The 24,714-nt window shown below is 39.8% G+C and overlaps 1 protein-coding gene and 1 long non-coding RNA gene across 2 annotated transcripts in view; both read left to right on the forward strand.

Annotated features, from left to right (window-relative positions):
- The window catches only part of LOC144752868 (alpha-1,3-galactosyltransferase 2-like), a 146,621-nt gene that overhangs the window by 46,944 nt on the left and 74,963 nt on the right, over positions 1–24,714 (forward strand). The gene's annotated exons all lie outside the window — the stretch shown is intronic.
- LOC144756257 (uncharacterized) lies at positions 11,308–11,690 on the forward strand. The gene is made up of 3 exons (XR_013595108.1): positions 11,308–11,380; positions 11,475–11,548; positions 11,630–11,690. It is a non-coding gene; the product is annotated as an uncharacterized LOC144756257 (long non-coding RNA).

Genomic DNA, 24,714 nt, shown 5'->3' on the forward strand with positions numbered 1-24,714 from the left:
CGCATGGCTGATAGGCCGACCCAAGACGGCCGGCCAAACAGTCATGCACACTTTAGAGGGTGCTCTCCACTCCTCCCTCTGCTCTGCAACAACACTGCCCAGCCCGCACCTTTATAGAGCACGACAATAGTGAAAAATACAGTCATAATAACACTGTTATCATCATTTTATTTTTCTTGTGGGGCGTCGCTCCTCCACCTTATAGTAGGACCTGCCACTGGATAGTCACTGTAAAGAGGGGACAGTGAGCAGAAGGGGCAGTGAGGGAACAGAAGGGGAAGGGAACAGTGAGCACAGTGGGGAGGGGGCAGTGTGTGACAGAGGTGAAAGGGAGCAGAGAGGGCAGTGACTGTAAAGAGGGGGCAGTGGGTGAATAGAAGGGGAAGGGGGCAGTAAGGGCAGCAAGGTCGCGCTTTCACTGCACAATTTTTCCCAGAGCACCTTCATCCAATCCAAGATGGCCGCCATGGCTTGTGATGTAACATTGTGTGCAGCCCGCCCCTTTGAAGGTGCCGCTCTACTATTAAAAATAATGGTGAGAAAGATGATGCTACATTAACAGCCATTTTGCTCTCTCCAGTAGGTCTTCTATTCATGTGAAATGTTTTCCCGTTCCCATAAGAAGATCATCCTGCTTCTCCTCTGCTTCGTTCCTGTATTTTTCTTCAGTAGTCACCTGCTTCGACCAATGTAAGTATTTTATCTCAGAGGTGAATCAACCTGCAGAGAATGTGGGAGATTTGCCCTAAAGTACTGTGTCTCTGAAAGGAAGAAGGACCAGGACAGAGTGAGTTTCATACTGGGTGCTCCACCCTTTCCAATCCCAACATGTATGTCATGTGCCGTGGCATCGGCCTGTCTTGCAAACATTAGTAATGTGAGAATACATTCCTCTTAGTAACATGATATTGAGTGCCCGCTGGACACTCCCTGCAGCTCACCAACATCTCAATTCCCTGGATGATCCGATAACCCAAATATATGTGTTAAAGACCAGACCCTCTCCAAACATGACAGAGTGGAAGGGGGGACGTTCCAGCTCCACATGCTGCCCATACTCTTCCTTTCTTAAATCCAGTGCTCCCTTTTGCTAGTATTGTAACTCTAGCTTGAGTGCAGATATCCTCTCAAGATAGATGTGTGGGTATGTCTGTATACATGCAAATACATATTTTATTTTAGTCATAGCAAAAAAGAAAAGAAATATTGAAAAAAATGAAATCTATTTAGAACAATAAATGTATGCATGTGGCATTACACACACACACACACACACACATATGCGCCGTACACCGGACCTTCGGGCAAACAGGTGTTTATGATCAATACAAAGCAATGTGGCAAATTGCATAGAAATCCTGACGCGTTTCGGCTAAAGTTGCAGCCTTGTTCTCGAGTAAGCTATCAATTGATTGTTGCGTTCCCTGCGTATTTACGCGCGCCTTTTAAAGACTACCAGATTCCAATGTAGTTTCTGCATACTACAATAACCAGAATGCAATGTTACACCTTTCTAATTTCAGTTCCATTTACAAAGACTGCAATGTTCCCGAAAAACTATATGAATGGGAAAATGAATTGCACGATAAACGGAACTGAAATTAGAAAGGTGCAACATTGCATTCTGGGGATTGTAGTATGCAGAGACTACATTGGAATCTGGTAGTCTTTAAAAGGCGCGTGTAACCATGCAGGGGAACGCCACAATCCGTTGAAAGCTTACCTGTGAACAAGGCTGCAACTTCAGCTGAAATGCATGAGGATTTCTATGTAAACTGCCACATTGCTTTGCATTGATTATAAACACGCATTTGCCCCAAGGTCCCTTGTACGGCGCACTTCTTTACAGACCGTTAAGGAAGTATATGTTGTATGCTTGTTAAGGGTGCTCTGTCCCCTAGCGTGGACTGCCCGGTGAGGTTGAGGCTCCTCTGCACAGTAAGTGAAGGTGGAAGATATATATATATATATATATATATATATATATACAAGGAGCAGTGCTTAGTATATATATATATATATATATATATATATATATATATATATATATATCATGTGATCAAGGTCCGTCAGGACAAAAATGCGTTATGGCCAACATTAAACCAACACTTTAAGCATGCATTTGATGGTCCGCGTCTGCTTTGTTTGAAAAATTCTGGGAGAAGCAAGGAGCAGTGCTTAGTATATATATATAATTATTCGCCTCTTGTTTGCAAGCCAGCCAGTGATCAAGAGCGTTAGGCTCGAAACGCGTATGGCGATTGAGACAGATGCTTCTCTTTTCAAGCATTGCTACCTGCGGTGTTGTGTGCCGGTAACCCTCCGTGTGTGGTGTCTTCGTTGGAGGCAATCCTGGTGTTATATATATATATATATATATATATATATATATATATATATATATATATATATATATATATATATATATATATATATATATATATATTCATATATATTCATATATATATATATATTCATATATATATATATATATATATATATATATTATGTCACAGTATGCAAATATGATTATAAGGAGGGTACGCGGAAGAGTATTATAATGTATTCAGATATTGAAAAAGAATTACTACATATGTATTTTTCTGTGCGTTTATATAATACGGAAGTGAGGGTATGTAAGGCTTTTAAAGGGACAGTTATCCTGAGCAACATGGCTGGTGTCCAGTGGAGCTCCTAGACAGCTAAAGAGGAGATTGGCCCTGGTTTCTCCCTTGACAGTCACCTACCCAGGTGCCCATTGGGCACAGTTCCTCCTCGTCTCCCCGCTATGACTCCTTCCTCCCCTCCCTCCTACAAATTCTTCCAACATTGTTTTTGTTTACTGTACCATACTTGTAACTTTTAATGCAATAATCCTAAATGTAAAGCGCTCTGATACTCACTTGGGTCTAGTTGCACTATATAAAGCTTTATAAATAAAATAAATAAAAATATCAAATATACATATACACACACATATATATAAAGACCATCATAAGAGATTCTAATGTCAGACACAGTAATTTCTTCTCAGTATTTCATCTGCAGTCCTGTACCTCGGGATTGGAGCGATGCACAAGTGGGTCCACCTCTTGATCGTCTCAATTCAGTTTGCTATAATAGCACAGAATTTTGATAGGATCAAGTGAGGGAAGGAAAGGAAGGGGACAGCAGGGATGGAGATCTCGAATCAGAGGAACATGCAATTACTATTTTGAAACTATTCATGAATAGACATCCAATGTTCTCATCCTAAATACTCTATACAAAATAATGTACCTGAAAAAGAAAATAACAGGAACCTCTCTTCGTGAGATACGATAGTCACTGGAAGAAATTTTATGAACAGTCTTTGTTCTACTTCCAGAAGAATTGCATACTATAGTGTATCTATGAAACAAATATAGCATTACTCTCCCATAAATCTCCCATAAGAAACAAACAGTCTCAATTGTTTTGATTACAGACCATGTGAATTCCCTTTACATTCATCACAGGGTGTGCACTTCACTCCTACTAGGGTCCCTGTTCATAACTAGGCATGAAACACATAGATAGATATAGTATTCAGGTCAAAGAGTAGTAGGGTTATCACTTAGCATTTGTTACAATTCCTTTTCTCCAGGTTCAAAAGCATTCCAAATCACACATGGACTGAAAATGAGCAATTCATGAAAGTTTTTCAGGAAGAAACAACGTTTTTAGGGGCAGTTGACTCACTGCCTGGTGTAAGAACATATACCCATGTTTTGACTCTTCAAAATAGATAGAAACCATACAATGATGCATGTGCCTTATAGCTTCCTTCCTCCGAATTCCAAGACATGCCTAAAACAAAATGAATGTGTCCTTGTGTAATGTAACTAATACTCATGTAAAGCACTCTAATTCCTCAGGGTCAAGTTTGCGCATATAAAACTGCAAAAAAACAACAAGAGTCAGTGTTTTGTACACTGCTATCATTGGGCTATACTTGGGATACACTTGAGTGAGATTTGTGCTACCTTTTGTCTTTTTCCTCTGGTCGGCATCATTGGAGACTTATTTGTTATGAAGCTCCCTAATTTCATCATTTACTCCAGTATCCTCAGTAGAAAATGCTATCAGTTTTCCACTTCGATTCCATCAAAATGACCTTCAGTAGTGACACACCTTTGGTATAAATTCAGATTATTATCAATCTAGTTGCTCATTAGAATACTGTAGTAAAGCTGCTGATCACCAGGGAGCTGACTGGCAGTCTGCTGCTGGTGTTGAAAGGGCCTGTTTCAGTCTGTATTTTAATGAAATAGAAGAGGAAGATATTTGAGAACTCACTTGAAACCAAATTTTTCGTTCCACAGCTCTACCCATAATTTATATGACAATATCAAACATCTCATTATGTTCCTTTCTAAATTAAGGGCTAGATGTAGGTAAATAGGATTTATCGATTCTAAAATACAGAATTTTACCGATTCGGTATTTTAGAATCGGTAAATCCTATGTAGGTAATATTTCGGTAAAAATTACTGAATTGTTAAGATTCGGAGGCCCATAGGAATGAATGTCAATTACTGAATCAGTAATTACCAATTCGGTAAAATAGGGAAAGAGTCAAGGGTGGCAGGGTTAAGATTAGGTAATTACCGAATCGGTAATTACCGATTCGGTAAAATAGGGAAAGAGTCAAGGGTGGCAGGGTGTCATTTTGACACCCTGTTGCACCCCTGAATAGTGCTTGTGTGCACATGTGGCACACGTACATGCCCTAAGGGCATGTATGTCTGTCACATGGCACAGGTGTAAATGCAGATTTGCATTTACAGAGATATTTGTTATTTACCACCAACTAATAATTGGTGGTAAATAACGAATCCTTAAAGCACAAAAGCACTCTTTAAAGTGCTTCCTACATCTCATTTACTGATACGGTAAATACCGAATCGGTAAATGGTGATTCGGTAAATACCGAAATGGTAAATACTGATTCGTTATTTACCGAATCTGTAAATTTGCCACCTACATCTTTAAAGGCTATTACCGGTCGGTAACGGCCAATTTCGGCCAGTACCGACCGGTAATAGCCTTCCTACACCTGGCCCTAATTGTTTTAAGTTTTACCAGTTTGATAAAATCAAGATGGCCTTGTGTGTGCCATACTTTTGTCATAGGTAAGACTTCTAGCACTCTAGTTGTTCTTTAGAGCACTTTGGGAGGCTGTAGTAGAACATAAGCGAATCAACTGCTTCCTGTTGGAAATACGTTTTACTGAGAATGTCAGACTTCATTCTCAGATGGCTGAGAAAGATAGTGTGAATTTACAGAAGATATGCTCGCATTTGAGCTTCCGTAATCTCTACAGGAAAATCATGAAAAAGCAGTTTGCTCTCAAATATGATTCATGAAATCCAGCAGAAGGCTTTTTCACAGGGTAAAATCACCTTGGAACATACCACAATTTCTAAAATTAGTATGGTACCATCAACAAATGATTTATTTTGTAACTATTGTAACAATGGGGTGATATAATGTATATTGGTCGCAAGATAGGTGCTGGCACTTCCGTGTTGAAATGCTGACAGCCAATCAGATCTCACCATGAGATCTGTGCTTAGGCTCTGCCCAGATGTACAAATGTCTTTATCCTTTAATAACTCCAATAATACTGAACGTATTTACACCAAATAACAACAGGCATTAGCAATGCAATAGGACTCGCATATGCTAGAGTTAAAGCTATTGGCGTTGTAAATGATAATGTTTAATGTCTTTTACATGTGTGTTTTTATCTGGAGTATTATGGATGTATGTGATGTGGAGTGGAGTTATGTGGGTTGGATTTGGAATTGTTAGTTGTGGAATTGTGTGGGGTGGTATTGTTTGGTATATATGTTTAGTGGTGAATTTAATTTGTGGTACCAAAGTGTCCCCTGTGGGTACACGCTCACATGCCACCACCGTCCCGGAGTTTGTCACAATGTGTGCTCCATTTTTAGACTCTGCTGTCAGAGGCCAAGCGCTAAGGAAATGAAGAGCTGCGTCGACCTAAGCATATGATGTCAAAGGTTGTATGTACTGAGCCCTAACATTTAAAGCAAATTAAGTTTTACTGATTGCAGCATGAGACGATTCATTATCCTAATAAAAGAGCTATTTTCAAATGCATTATTTGTCTATGTTGTTTTCATTCTATCATTCGCAATCATTGGTGTAAGTATAGATTTATCTCCAAGTAACAGGCGCGCTGACTATTATTTTTGAATGTATGGTTTTTGTATGATGACCGAGGTTGGGGGTGAAGATCGAGGATATAATCTTGGGTCAATTATGGTACTTGACAGGTAATAAAAGCAAGCTAATAAGGTTGGATTTAATGTCTCCCATAAACAGCTCGTATAAGCTACCATAACCCAACATGTTGTGGAAGATCTTGCTATAACCGTCCGACCATATTTTATTCCAAATTTCTCATGTGGCCCTGATTCCACATACTCCACAAACAGAGAGTCACCCAACAGACTTTTGTAAGTTTTTAGGTCATATATTTCTCGAGACTATTCTGGTTCAGTACACTCTGTTTGATAATAGACTTATGAGCTAATATATAGCGCAAACTGGATACTTGTGTTTTACACCTGATTCCACATATTAATGATAGTTTTCTTTGCCTCTTGATACCAGAGTGGCCTCCTGCCACTTACACAACTGTATCTGATTCTGGAATGAATGACCAATTATCTCTTTGTGGACTTTGAATATTCCATTACTGCTCATAGGAGAGATACAACAATGGAATTTTTTCACGCCTGTGATTGTTGTTGTTTTTATGTTTTTTTTACATTGTTTAGCACTCAGAAGCAAACCTAGGCTGTTTTGTACTACAAAAAAAACAAGCATTGGCATAGTCAATAGGTCTCGCCTTTGGGAGCTTATAATTGTTTAGCCACGCAACAGTTGATGTTGTTGCACCAAGGATATTGTGCTGCATAACTAAATACTTAGAGCGTCCCAAAAGCAAGACATATTGGCTATGCCAATGCTTGTTCCTATTCCCAACTGCCACCCTCTTCATGTGCTCGACAACTAGTCCCATTAACCAAAATTCAGCGTTTGCCGCTCATCTGGCATCTTTGTCAAAACCTTGTCCAGCGTCACTTTCTGCATTCTGATCTTCTAAAGTGCTTCAAACCGTACTTATAGCATTACTAAACACAGTAAACAAGAGCTATTACGACCGCCTAAGTTGGAGACAGCAGATGTCAGCAGCAAGTGTTTAACTTGGTGAGCAAATTTGCTAACTAGAGCTATTATTTTCGAATGGAAGCGTCAGCGGCTTTCTTTTACTTGCTTCACAAAACGAAGCAAGCACTTGTTAAAACTGAATTCCCTAATCTGTTCACACTCAATTTTGACAAAAGGGCTTTTAAAAAAATCATGCTTGTGGCCTTGTGCATTGATGTCAGCAGTGCCACTGCGCAAGTTAAAATCTTTTCAATAAACCTTCCCACACTGTCTGCTTTTCAGTAATTTGAAAGCATTTATTTCACCCTATTTTCGAATGTATTGATTTCAGCTTTTCCACAAACTGATCTCATATTCTCTCCTTCAGACTGTGGCATCATTTTCCCTCTAAAACGTATACGTCTGGTAATTCACCCATGCATTCTCAACCCTGGGAGCCCGTTTCAAAATGCAGCGTGTGCTCCTGAATCAAATTCAGGTGTGCGAAATGACTGCCTTGCGCACATTAAGAGGTTAAATAGTTCCCCTACACAGCTGAGTTCTTGTGGTGATACCTGGTACAGTACCTCAAGGGACAGCAAGGGAGCGGTATGGGTACATTCAATTCTTTCCAGCATGTGCGCGCAGATATTTCCCTACGATCACTTAAAAAACAAACAAGCACTGATTACATATATAGCTAGAGCCAATCACAGAATCAGCAAAAGTCCTGTTAGGCGACACACTATGCTAAGCACAGGTTTTTAGCCTACGCATTTTAAGCCACACCCTTAACTGCATCGGACATGCCTCCTTGAGAGACCCCCGATTGGTTCATCCCACTTAAAGCCCTGTGTGTTGCAGTAATGTTGACTTTTTGGGGTGCAGTAACTGTACGCTGAGGATGATGTCTACTGTCTTCCAGGTGTATATTAACTCCAGTGACCTTGTGCAATTATTTATTAGAACCCATTTAGGGGTGTTGGCGGTGGCTGCTAGAGAGCAGAATTGTATTGCAGTACACCTGGCCATACGGTGGTACAAATCTGCAGTGAAGAAGAGAATTCTCCTGTTGTGGGTTCTGACTTGCCACCCCTTCCAACCCCTCTCACTCAGCCCTATTACAGAGAATATTCGGTTTCATGGAAATGGAAAGAAACTAAGTATGGCATTTACTCTGCTTTATAAAGCCATTGAAACAGCGGTAACAAATAATGCCATTAGTGAGCGTACATATGTTCCATGGCGGCACGTCTTCTGTCAGCATGTCTCCCCAGCACGCAGCTTGTATTCCAAGAATGGGGTCTCGTCTAACCTCACGTCTGAAGTTCAAAGTAAACACAATCCCAGCAGCCGTCTCTGATGAAGCTTTTCTTCTCACTTATTTAGTGGCTAAGTACGAAGGAGTAGCTTAATATGCTGTAAGCACTGTGTCAGGTGTACGGAAAGCGTGGCCCATAGCAGTTGGCGAGCTCGTTCCGCGACACAATGAAATGGGTAGGGAGCAGACGACGTTAAACAAAGTAAAACAAGCATTGGCCGCGCGCGATGTGGGGAGGGGAGAAGCGGGAGTTGTGTGCGCGCTCGGCCAATGCACACAAAAACAAGCATTGCGCGCAGGCTCGTACAAAGGGGGGGTGTGACCGAAAGCAGGCAGCGTTTCCCTTGCGGGAGCGAACAAATGGCGCAAGGAAATCGCCAATAACGTGGACACGCTGCATTGAAAGCAATGCAACACGTGCACGTTTTTGCCTGGAAAGCTGCATCCATCTCAAGAGGTCTCTTTCCTATGCAGCGCATGCTCGAACAATGGCCATTCCTTTTAGCAAGATATTCGGCTTGGAAATGCACGTGTATACATCCAAGCATTTCATTTGTGAACAGGTTTTTTAAGTCCTTTTTTTTCCTTCAGGTATTGCTGAGCAGACAGCAATGTGCGGTAAACTAGAGAGGCGCACAGCACACGCCATGTTTCTGTATTTCCTACAGAAAACTGTTTGGATTCGCTGATAAGAGAGATCACGGTGAAGATTTGACCCCAAAATTATTATTGGAGTACATGAAACACTTTTGAGGCAGCAGTGTTTGGTGATACGCCAAGTGGTGAAAGACAAAGACAGACAGATTAACTCCTGCCTTAAATGAGGCTTTAGGAATAAAATATTTTCAGTTGAGTAATAAATACAAAGCTGAACTGATAGAACAGCTAGGCTCAAATATATTCGATGTTACAGTAATTGGAATCGAAGGTAAACAGCTTACACAATTTGAAAAAAAAAGTTTTATACGTGTGTAAAACTATTATTTAAATTCAGGCTAATATAAAGAACGAAGTATCATTAATAGACAGTATCCCTACTCGGAATTAGGAGGAACTGTTCCTTGACCTCAGAATTCGAAGAGTATGCTGCACGCTTCTGTGAAGAAATGCAAAAGAGAGATTACGCTAAAAAACTGCTTAAGCACTCAACCAAATGAGTCCAATTCACGCCCAGAGAATGTCTGCTCCAAGTAAAAGAAAAAAGACTTGCGAAGACTAGTGTGTGCATCAACGTACGGGCCGGACACAAACAGATTTAAACAAACCATCTTGAAGAACTGGCACATATTGGAGAACTTAGAATGCCCGTTTCCCAAACCAGTCTTTGCATGGAAAAGAAATCCAAGCATTGCCCAACAAATAATTAGAGCTGACACCGCTTTGCCTAAACCTAAAAGTGATTTAATGACTCAATGGAATTAAAACCCTATTGAAGGGCATCAAAGATGTGGTAACTGCGTCATCTAGATAAGATGGAAATATACTGAGTTTACAAACTGCAAGACAAAGAATTTAGTTTACGCAATAATCTGCCCCTGTAAAATAATGTACATAGGGAACACCAACTAACAGGTCAACACAAGAATCACCCAACACCACTCCAGAATTAGGAAAAAAGTTATGACTGCACCCATGGTTGAACACTTTGTGGAAAAATGCCACAATGAATCACAATTCAAATGGACAGTATTGGCAAGCTTTTAATCTTCAATACACTGACAGACATTGAAAACCTGCTTCTGAGCAAAGAAGCATATTTGCAGCCAGATTCATCAAGCGAAATGCGCTCGCAAAAGGGCCAGATTCTGAGAATCTGGCCCTTTGCGAGTTCAAATTTTGCATTTGGGATTCATCATCCCAAATGCAAAAATCGCTAATAAAGAATTCGCACATTTGCGAGGATTAGCATTTAAGGAATCTCTATTAGAGATTCCTTAAATGCTATTCATGAAACATTTAAAAATTGCGAATTCGTAATTTAGGACCGCTATTTACCACGAAATCAAACCTCGTGGTAAATAGCGAAAACTTAGAAAAATGCATTTAAATGCATTTTTCTAAGTTGCATGTTACACACACACATGTCCTTTGGACATGTGTGTGCACAACATCAGTGCAAATTCGCATTTCAGGGGTGCTACAGGGTGTCCTTTGGACACCCCTGCACCCTTGAAATCGCATCCTTATTTGCGATTAGCAAATTGCTAATCGCAAATAAGAAATAACTCCCCATGCATTCCTATGGGCCTGTAGGCCCATAGGAATGCATGGGGAGTTATTCCTTATTTGCGATTAGCAATTTGCTAATCGCAAATAAGGAACATGTAGGAATTGCAATATTTTTTGCAATTCCTACATGAATACCGTTTTGCAAGTCCTTAATAGCGATTCCTTAATAATCGCTATTAAGGACTCGCAAAACGGGACAATGATGAATCTGGCTGCTGATTTTGAAATTTAATAGCGCCACAGTGGGTTTAAACAATATGACAGAATTGACAAAAATATAAGCACTATAATGCCCAGGATGCACTGCTCTGCTGCACCTAAGCTTGCTAGCTCAAATGGATGAATATGCTAATGAAAAACCACAACACCCATGATTGAAAGCTAGAAGCCATTGCTGGGATGTTTCCAACTGGAAATGCCATCGCCTCACTTCGAAAAGCATGATGAGAGCGAACAGAAGAATTTAAGGTAATGCGCTTGCCCCCGAGCTCCGCTTTTCAAATAAACACAATCCAATATTATGGACCAAGCCTGAAAACGAACTAAACTCTGTTTTTCAGAAAGACGTGCCACATTAACTGAATTGTACATCACAAGGACGAGAGCCCACACACGAAGCGTTTAAAGGTATGCCTTTGTCTCAAAGGATTTGAAAACACAGTCAGCAACTGCTAAATAACATAACAAAAACTTTAGTAAACCAAGCGTTGTTTCTTCACAGCTCACAAATGTTCCTGTGAGTAAATTAACACGAAGAAAAGTTCCCTGCTCTATAATGGTGAACACAGCTTCCAGGTATGCTGCAAGCTTTTAAGTATATTCATTAGCGAAAGCTGAAGTCTTCACTGAATTAATCGCCTGTCACCCTTTAAACAGAGTCGGTAAATGAAACAAAAAATAGTCAGAAGTTAAACAACTCCGGCTGAAGAAAAGGTAGGCTTTTTATTTGCATGGTACAGTTTAGTACTGAACCATTTGCACATGCATATAATAGAAATAAATAATCCCTAGTTGCCGTTACAACAGTTTTTTGACCTTTTAGACCCCCAAACCCCTAGACCACAATCTTCCATGCTGCCTATCATACGCACCACGCCTTGGGGTCTGGGAGGCCACCTGTCAGGGCTAAAGCTTGACTACTCAGCTTCGACAATGGGTGCCTGGCAACGCCAACAAGCTGACCGTGCTATCTACCCTCCAATTGCTGCCACACTTGCGGCACTGAGCAACAACATCTCTCCTTCATGCAATCTCGTGCCCTTCTAGGGAGCGAGATATCTTACTACCCTTTATGTGCCTCGCAAGTATTTTGGCGAGCCATGGCTAACGTACGGTCACTGATGTGCACTGCCAATACACTGAGTTCTTCTTCAAGTTCGATTGTAAGCATTAAAAAAAAAGAAAATGAAGACTTGCAGACTTACAGTCGTTATCTCTCGCACGATATCCTTTTCTTTCTGAATGCACGCAGGATTACGAATTACAGAATCACACATTTCAACGCCGCCGGGCCTTCGGGTTGTCGGCCATATGGCTGTGTTATTTCTTTCTTTCCATGCAAGTACTGCTAATTTGAAGATGTGCGGCTGGCCCGGATGGGTTGTCAGCAGAACGCTGTGTACTGTATATTTCCAACAATAAAGGTCTTTTTAAAAAAAAAGAAATAATAGAAATAAATAACCCTAAAATGTGGTCTCTTCTCCCGCACAGATAGAGACATCTGAGCTGACAGAAAACACACTGCTGTCCGGAAAAGTCCCATGTATGTGACACCAATGTTTTCCCTGTGTTCCCTCTTTCTTAATTGAAACGTTGATGCATCTAACATCTTTGAAATGTCTATGAAATAATATTTAGATATGAAATAATACTCAGACCTTGATGCTAAAAGTAACACAAGATCATCAAGATAATAGGATGTTTTGTTTATGATTTTTCTCACTCATGTTTGTTTATATTGTGTATTTGAAACACAATATCGCTGTCTAATGTTTTGTGAACCACATGTACATAAGTACTTTTCTTTATAAGGACGTTATCGTCTCTTTCTGTTTTGAGAATAAAAAACAAAGATTTTTAAAAAAGTGGAATAAAAGGTATAAATAAAGTACCAGATCAAATGAAAATAAATTGTTTGATCTAGCATTAATTCAAAGACGATAAAACAAAACAGGTCCTGGCCTTCCCCCCTGTACACGTTCATATACGGCCCAGTCAGAACCTGGCCCATTGGGCCTCACTCCACTTGTTGCCCATCTCCTGAATACAGCTTGTCTCAAAGAGACAGCGGAAGTGCTGCCTAGGTGAGACCTAAAAAGGGCTCATTCTGGACAAAGAGCTTGCTTTCTGACAAATGTGATTCAGCAGTACGGGCTGTAGTCTTGTCTAACATCTCTATGGAAATTAACATGGGAAACACAATTATTTTTACCCTCTTTTCTCGGGCCCCCGCTTTACAGATCATACCCCAAAACTTTAAATGCACAACTTGAATCACGAAGACAGTATTTTGGGAAAATGTAGTGAAGATTATTCAAACAACGCAAAAGTTCAAAGCAAGTCACAAAAACTCTATTCCAATGGAAACTAGCTCCTAACTATAACTACCTACTGGTGACCGCCGGTAGGAAACTCTGAAAACACCGCATTCCTGAAATTTTGCCTGGCCATTATTTAATGGCGTGCGACTTCATTGAAAGTTACCGCTTACTTAAGCAGTGCTTACAGGCTGAAATCGGGATTTCCGGCAGTGGGCTGAAGGACCAGGAGAGCTGCTCACCGCCCACAGAAAGATCAAGGCACTCACTGCGGGAAGGAGCAGACACCGCCCACTGGGGTCAGTACTTACATTGAACTTAGATTTCAGAGTTCAGAGATCAGGCCATTCCCTGTGTCATTGTGTCAGTGATGCCTCAGCCAATCGTAGAGGGGCATTTCGCTTTAAAAGGTGAGCTGGAGAACCAATTTGCAAATTTTGCGGCATCTGAGGAAGTTTGAAGAAACGAAACACATCATGCCGATGGTTCACAATAAAGGGTACCTTACCTGGAAACCCGTGTGTGCTCTACTTTCTTCAATCAGTAAGGGAGTGTGGTTTGGATATATATATATATCTATATATTACAAGTGCACTCCTTACACCATTAGGAAATGACGACGCCACGTCGCGCGATAATTCTTTCCAGATTTTTAATTACTCGGCAATGTCGGACGCGTTTCTGTTCACCAACAGCGTTTTGCCAGACATCCACCATTTTAAACTGTGCATGTGATCAATTACGTGTGAAAACTACACATTCAGTGCATTAGAAAACAGACTTGTAGTTTTTTGGTAAAACTCCGTCGACAGTCGATGTTACCACCAATTTGGGCAAAAAAATCTATACAAGGTAGATATTACCTTTGTACAAACTTATGAATTCATGTAAATTGGAAATTCAATGTCATCTAAAATATGAATGGCATTTCTAAATTCATACATTCAACAGCCCAAATAATTAAGCCCCAGTGGGCAGAATTGACCGTGAACTACAAAACCCTCAATTTAGCCCCACAGGGCTTATTTTACCATTCTGTTAATTCGACCCTCGTTTTACACACTAGAAAAGTGAAAACTCTACCTGAGAAGCACCCAAATATTACAATATCAAACAAAACAAAAAAAAGAGAAAACCTTTTTTTTTGTTCTTTACATTTTGAAACAGAGATGTTCCGAAGGATTCTTGATTCTATTTACAGATATTGCTTACATGGCCACTACAGTTGGAACACATTACAGGTGCGTATAAAGGTCCTCTTCCATATTAAGACCTGCCGGTACTTTGCTATTTAATTCCACAATGTACCTAGATTCTAGTTTCCTTAGGCACTTTTCTCTATCGCCCCCTCTGACATTAGGGGCAATGTCGTAGGATGTGTTGTTTTCTTTTTTTGTTCCATATTTCTTACCAACATTTGTTTGAATGACTTCGCTCTTCTGAATGTTATCAAGGGTCTGGCTGGCACAAGTTTACTTAACTCTGGGTCATTGCGAATTAAATGCCATGGTTTTGTTAAGATGTTCCTCACTTGACCGTGTTGCCTTTTGTACGTTGTTCTCATTCTACAGTCGTTTGAGCTGTCCTGCTTCTTTTTGGGTTTTACCATTTCTGATTTTTTAAACAAAACTGCTTCCCTATATTTGCCCCATATCTTATGTATGGCTGTCTGAATACATTCCTTTTCATAACCTCTTGTTCTGAAGCGGGAAGCTAATGTTTTTAACTCTGCCTCCATAACTTCAGGTTCACTGCAATTGAGCATAGTTCTCAAACATTCCCCATACAGGATGCTTCTAATTAAATTATGGAGATGGAACCTTGAAGCATGGAGCAGTGTGTTTCCTGCTGTAGATTTTCTAAATATTTTAGTGTGTAAGGTGGAAGTTTTTTACATACACTGTCAAATCCAGGAAATTTACTTCGCTGTTACTTATAGTTGTGGTAAACTTCAAATTCAAATTATGTACTTGAAGTTTTTGTATGAATTGTCTAGCTGATCCCTCGGTCCCTCTCCAGACAACAAATAAGTTGTCTATATAGCGACTCCAGTGGAGAATGTTAGTATGCCATTCATCTTGGTACTGCTTCCGGATGACCTGCTCCTCTCACTAGCCCATATGCTGATTCGCATAGCTGGGGGCGAAGCAGGTGCCTATTGCAGTACCACACAACTGATGGAACAGCTCCCCATTAAAGAGGAAAAATGTTCTTTAAGCATGTGTCTACTATAGATGTTATCATTTGAGTATCTGACCATAAGAATATTAGTCTTGTTCCTAAAAAATATTTTACAGCATTTAGGCCATCCTTTTGCCTAATGCTCGTATATAATGTTGTCACATCAATTGTCATTAACAACATGTCTTGTTCCCATGGCAGGTCATAAATGCCCTTTAGGAAATCCCTGGTATCTTGGATTCATGAAAGTAGGGATTTCACCATTGCATTAAAAAAGGAATCAATACGCTTTGACGTATTCTCAAGTGCACTCCCGATTGCTAAAATAATTGGCCTTCCAGGCGGGTTATTTATATCTTTATGCACTTTCGGGATTAAATAAAAGGCAGGTGTAATGGGATTCTTAATTTTCAATTACAGCAATTCTTCATGGGACACTCTGACATAATTAACTCTGTTATTCAACTGCTTGTAAGCTTCTTCTAGATATTTTTGTCTCCCCCAAAGGACTATATTGCCATCCTTGTCTGCATTTTGTACCACACAATAATCATTTATAGATAACTTCTTAATGATATTCATACACTCTTTCTGCTGTTGTGACCACTTTTTGTATTTTGCACCGGTATATTTCTCCAAGTTTTTAAAATAATTTACAACCAGTTCATTAAACAAGTCTATTGAATCTTTCATAGCCATTGGAACAAATTTTGAGCGTGGTCTAAAGTTCGTACTCATACTTTCATTGATGTTGATGCCCTGCTCTATTGCAATATTTTCAATCATGTTCAGTTCATCTCCTGGTGCAGTTTTATCATTGGGGTCAACTGTAGCCATCTGCTCAAGATCAGCCATTAAATCCATGTCATGTACTTGTAAATTGCTCAAATCTTCTTGTACTCGGACATTTCTTAGCACGTTAGGCACTTTGTACCTGGTTGGATTCAGTGCAAAATGTTTATTCAATTTTAGCATTTGTGTGTACTTAAATGTATAAACTCTTGTGGATACATAATCAAATTCCAAGGGCGGACATTACGAAAGTCCTAGTTGCAAGATTTTTTGTTCTTTTTCAGATAGCTTAATGGATGTCAGGTTTATTATGTCCATTTGATTTGTGCTCTCCATTGCATTGTTCACTTCTTCTTGTTCTTTCCTTCTCCACTGCCATTGCTTTGCCCCTTCCGCCTCTGCTTCCTTTGCCTCTTCCAGGACCTGCATATTTGTCACAGTTTTTGGACGGAGATTGAATCTCCGTTCTTCTTGTAAAAAAACGAATTCCTCTATTACTGAAGGAATTTTCTTGCCCTTACTACCAATAGCCCCTTCATCTGCCGACGTTTCAACCTCTGAGCTTTGAAGACTACTCAAACCAGATTGCACCTCATTCGCATTCTGCAACTCTGGATTCATTTTTAACCTGCAGACATTCTCAAACTTCTTGGCGAAAGTATATATTTGTCCTCTCTCGTAATCGCCTTTATCACGCATGAATTTCTCTGCTTTTCGTTCTTTTATTGATACTTCCAATTTACGTAACCGCTCTGCCATATCTTTCTTTAATTTCGTTATTAATTCCTGATCTGCCTCTTTCTTTAGCATTTCAGAGATTTGACTGATTTCCTCAATCATTTTAATGCGATCAATGTCTGCGTATTTTATTAGTATCGCAATGATCGTGTGATGATTCTTGGTTATTGTCCGCCCATTCACACAAAATGTTGGGGTTAGGGTCTTCATATGTGGAGGCTAATAATATTTGCAGGCCCCATGGGATTCTTTTGACTTCCAAATATCTATGAAGTGACTTAGCTTCCTATCACTTGGATAATTCTCTACGCTTCAGCTTTTCCAAGAGCTTCAATCTCGCCACTGCATCCGATACTTTGTCATTATTAACTGTGCCTCCCGCCCCTTTAGTGCCTTTCTTTGCAACCTGTTTAGTATCGTCAAAGACAGCTAAAGCTGTCTCTTCTCTGTCCTTCATCTCTGACGCCGACATAATTATCAATCTGTGCAATTGCTTGTATCGAGAGCCGCCCACGTCCCCTCCGCCTTTGCGGGAGGATATTTGCTTTCGTAATGCTGGCTTTCCCGCTTCCCTTCAAAGCTTTATCAACAACGTCATAGTGCTTCCGCTGGTCCTCCGACTCAACCAGACTGCCGTGATTCCTCGACCAGTTTCTTAGTTGAATTCCGAATGATTTCTCGCCTAAAGGGGGGCGGCAGCAAACAAATCCTTCCCAGTGCTTGCAAACAGCTGCCGATCTCCAAACCATATAAACAACAAAACAATTGCCAGTACTAAGAAACAATAGCCAAAATTCCTTTTTACCTTACCTATATGAATAAAACATATAGATGCATTTAGGAGATTAATCCATTACTATTTGTTTTTTATTGTCAAACTCATTTGGACCATAATTGTAAATGTAAATGTGCTGGATTGAAAAACACTTTATATACATGTGTACAAAGGAGACAAATCCAGCGGAAACGACAAAATTCTACACACACCACACTCAACTTAAATGTAACACCCTCAATCTATCTTAACCTCTCACTGATCTGAACATTCTTCCACAAATACATCACATTCTCACTTTCGGCATTCACACAACAAAACCAGTTTCACTTCAACTGGTTAACACACACAATAAATCCCGTGTCAAATACTAAGTCCAGATAACTCGTAGGAATAATTCTAATTACACAGTCTTCCATACATCAACATCATAAATGATTCAAATAGAAAATTAATCAATCTCCACGAATTCTTTTTTGACAGGGTCGACGCGTTTCGAACCAGACCCTTTGTCCGGTTCTCATCAGGACCAAAAGTGTTCTGAAAATGAAAAAAATTGATAAACCTTCGTGAATATACAACTTCTAACTAGACTTAAATAAAAAACAGCCTTCACCGGAATCTGCCGCCTACTTTGCTTTTGGTGCAGCCACTTGGCAGATTCTGTTATAGGGGTTAGTTGTGCAAATCTAAAGAGAAACAATACAAAACAACACCTTCAGTTAGCCTAAGAGTCATGTGAAGTTGGTCCGGCTGCAAGGGTATGCCGGGGGAAGTCTTACCCACGCAGGCGTCTCGGAGTGGCGTCTGACGCACGTAAACAAAGTCAGTTCTTTCGTCAGGGCAATTAGTCGGCTCATAAATGCAACCATTGACTAGACCTAGGAGGCAAAGCAAGGGGGCACCCAAGATAGGGCTTTCACCTCAAGAATAATTATTTCTCTGCAAAGAGGAATGAGGAATCACTCTTACCTGGATCTATTCCAGAATTGTTCAAAGCCTGCCTACACTGCCATCAGCTCTGACGTGTGGCGTTCGTTCCCGGAAGCAGCGCGGGGGTACCCAGGGCTGCTGGGAATGGTAGTTTTGATGCAACCGCCAAATCATGGCCCACGGCTGGACGTCACGTGATCGGGTGCCGGAAACCATAGTTACCAGCACAGTTTACAAATCGTTGAGATTAATCCCTTTATGAATACAATGGTTGAAATGAAGGTTGGAAATGTCATACGGAGGTGGAGTACAAGATAACTCAAAGGGGCAATAATATCTGCTTATCGCATAGTGGCTGATAAAGTTGGTTAATTGCGCATTGCTTCCAATAAAAACTTTATTGATGTCAGACCTTGAAATACCCATTTGCGAGGGCAAGACCCCTTTGGATGGCAAGACTTGAGAGCACCCTAACCCTCTTGTGTCCTGTATATCACAGAATGGTGGCAGCTTCTTAATAGCTTGAACTGATGTGCTCTAGAATGATATACTCCATTTGTCTCCGCCATTTGGGGGAGCATCCATCAGGCAGCTGTCATCCTTAGCATGGTCTACTCTTGCTGGAATCAATGTTTCATGTACGGAAAATTTTCGACACTTCATTGAGTCCATGCGTAGCTGTGTTAAATTTCATGATGAGTAGAGCCTCACGTTGGCTTAACCTGTCCTCCATGTCTCCTCCTCTTGGACAGCACTGTCCATCTTAAGTCTTTCTCTGCATGTTCTTTGATCTGCCAATGGTTCACTAAAGTGGCATTCATCACCGTCCTTCTCAATCTTGAATTGTGTTGGGTAATGCGTTGACGTACCTCCTGGGTGGTTTTTCCTATGAACAATTTTGGACATGGGCACAGGATCCCATAAATCATGTTCTTGGATTTGCAATTTGAAAACGTATTATGTTTCCAAAAAATGCATTCGTGCGTGAACACCTCCCCTTCAATAGTCTGTTCACAGCAGACACAAGTTCCGCAATTGTGGTGGCCCTTAACTGGTTGAAGCCCCATCATACTCCGTAATGTAGCTCCTTCCTGTTTTGGCAATGCTGCTCGTACCTCATAATTGGCAATGCTTTTTTTCTTTTTTAAAAGCAAAAAGGGGTGACTGCTGTAGCCCCTCGTCCAGGTTTTTTACCAGATGCCAGTTTTGGTTGATGATGTTTTTTAAGCTGATTTGCATTTGGGCAGAAAATGGTCACACAGACCATTCTTTGCATAGCTGGTTTGATTTTCTTTTCCAGTAGAGTCTCCCTTGGTACTCACCAAGCACGACAAAGGGCATGTTTCAGTAGTTATTTGGGGTAACCTCGATCCACTAGACGGTCAACCAAATCTTTTGCATGTTGAAAGTACTCATCCTTAAAAGTGCAATTTCTGCGGTTCCTCAAAAATTGCCCGAAGGGAAGATTTTGACATAAATTTCTAGTGTGGTTACTTGTGTAATGCAATGCCTTATTTCGATCAGTCTCCTTTCTGAACAACGTTGTAGCAAGTGTCCCTTCTGATGCGTAAACTTGTACATCAAGGAATGTGATCGGTCTCTTGAGAAATTACAGGTAAATTTGATATCTTCCGTTCTTCCGTTTAACCAATTGCAAATATCCATTAATTGTTCTTGCTATCCAGACCAAATCAGGGCTTGCAAGGTCAGATTCGACGACACGCCAGCTGGTTTGGAGAGCGGCGGCTGTTTGCAAGCACTGGGAAGGAGATATATATATATATATATATATATATATATATATATATATATATATATATATATATATATATATATATATATACATACACATATATATATGTGTGTGTATATATATATATATATATGTAAGCAATGTTCCTGTTTCGCCACTCCTCGGCGAAAACCAACCAGGTGTAGACCTCCAAACCAGCTCCGTTTTTTGTAGCGAATGAAGTCAAGAAGAAGTATGGATTGCAGAGTAAGTATAGTTTATTAAATCAAAATCAAAGGACCGGTGTCCATCCAAGACGCGTTTCGCTCCTCTAGGGAGCATGTATATATATGTGTATATGTATATATATATGTGTATATGTATATATATGTGTATATGTATATCTATGTGATTAAGGCCACTGGGATGGCCGAAAAGTGTCTTGACTTGTGAAAGGGAAATAAAATAATGCTGACATCTTAGTTGGTCAATGCTCGTGATTTCCGCGCTGCAGCGGTGTTTTCTGCGAGGTGTGGCAGATATATATATGTATATATATATAAATATATATATATACATATATATATATGTATATGTGTATATATATATGTATATGTGTGTATATACATATATATATATATATATATATATATATATATATATATATATATATATATATATATATATATATATATATATACATATATATATATATCATGTATATGTGTGTGTTTATTACCTACTGGCGGTCGCCAGTAGGTATATATAGTTAGGATTTTGTTCCCTATGGGATTTTTGAAAATTCTATGTCTAATAACTTTGGCGTTTGTGGACGGAATTGGCTGAAATTTTCAGGAAAATGGAACATTTTGTTTCTGAGCAGCCCCTGAAAATTTGGGGGGGTTTGTGAAGGGGGGACCGAGAAAAAAGGGGGGTCCCAAAACGTGTTTTTCCAATGTTAATTTCCATAGGGCGGTTGGCCTCACTTTTAGCCCGAACGGCTGAATGGATTTGCACGAAACTTGGCAAAATTGTAGGGACTGTTAGCCCGATGTGCCTTTGCTAGGTCTCAATATATGTGCTCCAGTGGATTTTGAGAAATTAACGTTCAAAAAAAGATATATATCTGTAAGCGCGCTCCGGGCAGCGCTCCGGTTCGCGTACTTGACGCGTAACGGAACTTCGCGAAGCGAAGCTGATTGGCTCTCCGGTGTCTGTCAACATTCTAAACAGTCCGGAGCGGCCGCCATCTTGTCTCTCGGTAGGATCGAGAGACAAGAGGAGGCCAAAACAAAGGGGGAAATGACCATAAGGGGGCATAGTAGATCCTCCCTGACCCCCTAGGTTTGATGTGGAGGCTTTAAAAGGGCCCCGCAGGGGTAAAAAAAAAAATAATAATTTTGTTTTTTTTGCGTGGGCAGCGCCCGGTTCGCGAACCGGGAAGCGTTCTGGGGAGCGTACTTTGTTGAAAATTAGTGAAAAAAGTTAGAGAAAAATAATAATTGTGAGTGATCAGATGTAGGGTAGCTCTGAGAAGAGCTTTTGGGTTTATGGTACATTTAGGTACTTATAAGTAGGTACCAATGCACAGTCTTAAATTCAGAATGAAAATTCTGTTGCCCTCATCTGAGAAGTGAACTCCATCTCCTCTGTAGATATCTTGCATGTAGTAACGCAAGTTATTGTTGTACATGGAGCCCATTCCATGGTCTCTCATGTAAGCTGAAACAGATTTGTTTACATGCTTCCTCGACTTCTCAATTTGTGGACAAAATTGGTTTGACCACCTCCATTTCTGTCTTTGGCATATATTTGAATATACCAAGGCAGTTTGAGGAAAAAGTGCCATCAATTGCTCAAAGGTGTCCTTTAAAAGCATTTCCAGACCTACCCCAGTCAAAGTGCCCAAATCATTACCTCCACAGTGCACAATTAACAGGTCAGGTTTTGGCAAATGCATAAAGGTTTTCACAAATGGTATCAATTGGTGACATTTTAATCCTCTGTGGCCAAACCACTTAATTTCCACATCTTGTAAATTGAGGTTAGGTAAATTTCTGTTCTCAGCATACCTCTGAGCCCAATAGATGTAACTATGTCCAACAATCCAGACAGAAAACATGGTGAGATAAAGTTCTACTGCAGTCAGATGAAGTGTGGCAATGAAATGGCAGTTGAAAAAATAAGAGTTTAAAATGAAAAAAACTGTGGAGTTTCTGTGTTAATGAAGCAGTAACAGTGATTGGTGGATTTTGATTGCTGAAAACAGAAAGTTAGGGTGCATGGATGAGTTCTTTGAAAGATGTATTTTGAGTGGTCAAGAAAAAATCATTAAATGAAAGAATGCACTGGATATGCAGGTGCACTGAGAGTTCAGAGTTCAATTGAAACATTGTTGTGTGAACTTGCAAACACCAGAGGTCTTCCAAGAGGTGGTTGCTATGGAAAAAAGGCAGAGAGGGCAGAGGGGGGAAGGGTTTTGATTTGAAAAAAGTGAGGGAAGAGTTTTGATTGGGTGACATGAGAGATATGTGTGAAGAATTACAGCATTTCTGTGCTTTTGATAGCTGCAGACTCTGGAGTGCATACCTTTTGCTCTGCTGAAGACAAATTGGTGTGTTTCTGAGACTGTTTTGAAACTCATAAAGTATTTGCTAAGGTGAGAAAAGATTTCTTTAATTTAGATAGAGAATAGTGTGCTTTAAGGAGAAAATTATGAAGAAAGTTGTGTTTTTCAAATGTTGCTTTGTCTCAAGTGTTTTACAAATAGATTTTGTTTCTTTGAGAAATTGTAATTGGAGAAAATGTGAAGTATTAGTACTGACAGGGTTTTTTTGTGCATAGGAGCTGTGGAGTGTTTTCAAATTATGACTTGAAAATCGTTTTTGAGGAAAAGGAATGGTTTTAAAATTTATGACAAGGACATAATGGTGTATGCTTCTTTATAAGGCAATTGAGTGTCTCTGATGTTATTTTTTCCATTTTAATGTAAGACCTTTCACTGTGGAGCAAATTGCTTGTAAATATGCTCCCACCTGTGCATGGCAAATTTAGATTTTGAATGTTTGCGTTACATAGCCATGTTAAAAGTGACCCAAACATGCTGCAAAGGCAATCAAAAAACGCTTTCATGTGTCTTAAGGACATTTTAAGTCATTTCCCCATGTGGAGTGTTTTCAAAATATGACTTGAAAATCGTTTTTGGGGAAAAGGAATGGTTTTAAAATTTATGACAAGGACATAATGGTGTATGCTTCTTTATAAGGCATTTCAGTGTCTCTGATGGTATTTTTCCCATATTAAATTAAAAGACCTTTCCCCGTGGAGCAAATTCCTTGTAAATATGCTCCCACCTGTGCATGGTAAATTTAGATTTTGACTGTTTGAGTTACATAGCCATGTTAAAAGTGACCCAAAAAAGTTGCAAAGGCTTTAAAAAAACACTTTCATGTGTCTTAAGGACATTTTAAGTAATTTCCCCGTGGGCAGTGTTTTCAAATTATGACTTGAAAATCGTTTTTGAGGTAAAGGAATGTTTTTAAAATTTATGTGCGCCATATGCCCCCAAATTTCTTTTTCAGGGGTGCAGCAGGGTGTTCTTGAGACACCCCTACACCCTTGGAAAAATTCCTAATTTGCGCTGAGCTAATTGCTAATAGCAAATTGCACCTTCATTGCTATGGGCCTCCTGGCCCATGGAAATGAATGGGTGATTTGCAATTAGCAATTTGCTCATCGCAAATTAGGAATGGTAAAGAATCGCTATTTATTCCTTAAAATTCCCTATTTAGGAAATGCAAAATAGTTTGATGATACATATGGCGGTTCATCTCCAACAAGATAAGAAGCTTAGGGATGAATGATGTAATATGTGACATCATCAGCAGTGGATTGCGGGTAACAGTATCTCTACTTTACTCCCCTATAGCTGTCTTTCTTTTAACATAACTGTCTGTTTCCTTCCCTTATACTTACTGTTCTTTTGTACCGGCGAGCGAACCGGGAAGCGAACCAAGAGAAATAGAGGTTGGCAGAGTTCCAAATATTCTACCAATTTTTTTATAACGGGGAGGTAGTTCTGAAAATAACTTTTTTTTTTATTGTTTTTGTTGTTTTATATTTTTTTTATTATTTTTCTGAACTTTTTTTACTTTTTTTGAATTTTTCTGAACGGTTTTATATTTTTTTTGGTTTTTTTGGGGGGGGGAAACGAAAACGATTCATTGTAAAGGGCTCAACAGGAGCAACAAAAAAAAAAGAATTTATTGTCTGG

This window comes from Lissotriton helveticus, chromosome 5_1 (assembly GCF_964261635.1).
Source record: "Lissotriton helveticus chromosome 5_1, aLisHel1.1, whole genome shotgun sequence".
In the NCBI taxonomy this organism is placed as follows: Eukaryota; Metazoa; Chordata; class Amphibia; order Caudata; family Salamandridae; genus Lissotriton; species Lissotriton helveticus.